This window comes from Buceros rhinoceros, unplaced genomic scaffold (assembly GCF_000710305.1).
Source record: "Buceros rhinoceros silvestris isolate BGI_N320 unplaced genomic scaffold, ASM71030v1 scaffold26923, whole genome shotgun sequence".
Taxonomy (NCBI): domain Eukaryota; kingdom Metazoa; phylum Chordata; class Aves; order Bucerotiformes; family Bucerotidae; genus Buceros; species Buceros rhinoceros.
The window spans coordinates 25,596-27,203 of record NW_010405787.1 but is presented as its reverse complement, the minus strand read 5'-3'; positions in this window follow the sequence as shown (position 1 = coordinate 27,203).

The window sequence follows — 1,608 nt, the reverse complement described above, 5'->3', positions numbered from 1 at the left end:
GTGGCAGTGGGGAGCTGGCTGGGATATGGCCTCTTTCTAGCAGTGGCCTGAAATCTTGGGCTCTGCGTGTATCTGCTGGCTACGCGCTCTGCCCTGCTCCCCGAGCTCTCCTTCGGGGCTGGTGGGTCTTAGCCCTGCCTTGCCCTCAACATCGTACGGGCTGGGTGTCTGCCTGGGGTGTTGCGGAGAGAGCTCCTAGTGGTGCAGAGGGAGGTTGGGGCATTTCTGGCCCATTTTTGGGTAGCACAGCCAATCCCCACTGGCCCTATCTTGCTGAGAGCTGGACTGATACAACAGTGGCTTAGTCCTGGGGGTGTTTGTCATCCTGCTGGTGTGCACTGTCCTGAACTGGTTTGGTTGGAGGAGAGATTCGTGTGCCTCTCCAGATATGTCCTGGCTCTGTGGGCAGAGGAGGCGCGGGACTGAAGAGTGCCTTGTGGCAGGACAAAGCCAAGGCAGATGTACTTGCTTAAGGACCTCAGGTGGGAATGTACCTTGTGAGGGTCCTGCATCCAGACCAATGTCTGCTGCCCAGGGCAGAGGCTGGCAGAAACTCATCTCACCTCTGTCTCCTGCCAGGAGAACAGATGCCTGAGCATGGGCAGGAGGCGCTGGTCCACCAGCTGGTGGCTAAACCTCCACCAGCGGGTAAACACCAGGTTTACCTGGGGTGAGGGCTGTCCCCGTGGGTAAGGTCCACAGCTCCAGCTGATGGTGAAAGGTGTCTGTAAGTCCCCAAACAGCAGAAAGAGGCGGATGTGCTGCCAGCTCTCTGGAGCCAGAGGCTTAGTGCAGCGGGCTGGGCAGCACAAGGCCAGATGTGAGTGTCCTTTCACACGCTGACTTGTGCATGTCTCCTCTAGCCTAGCAGACCTCCGGGCATGGTGAAAGGCTGTTGTGGCATCCCTAAGGATGCTCAGCCAGCATCTCCCTGAGCAGGGGCGCTGCCCTGCTGGGACAGTCATCTCTTGGGAGTTGTGGGGCTGGCCTCCCCAAGCGTCAGAGCCCCGCCGTGGCCCAAGCCCCCCTGGATGCCGTCCTTTCTGTGCAGAAGACACAGGGGACGGGACTTGACGCCAGCAGCACTTCCTCTGCTGGGACCACGGGCTATTCTTGGGTGCTGCCCCGTTGTGCCTGGACTTATCGCCCCCAAGGTGCTTCCTGCTGGCACAGGCTGGTCCCTCTCCGGCTTCCCCCTCACTCGAACTGCCCTGACCGCAGGGGTGGCCCAGCCCCATTGGCACCCCTGCCTGGCACGGGGACAAGCAGTGCTGGGGAGGGGCCGATCTGGCCACAAGCAGTGTCACACGAGAAATGCCCCAGCCCTGGGGACAAAACGCTGGTGCACTTGGGCTTCTTGTGGTTGGGCTGCCTTCCTCCCCTCGGGGCGAGCAGGATGTGGATTCCTGGTGCCTGTGGTGCAAAAGGCTGATTTCAGAGGGAAATGCCTGAAGCCCTCCTTGCTTCAAGTGCTGGAGGAGGTTCGAGGACCTCTTCCCCTCTGGGGATGGGTGAACATCTTTCCAGTGTGGGGATGGATGCCCTCGGGGCTTCCTTGGCGGAGGCAGCTCCCGGGCTGATCCTGCCCCGGGGCTCAGTGCTCCCCTG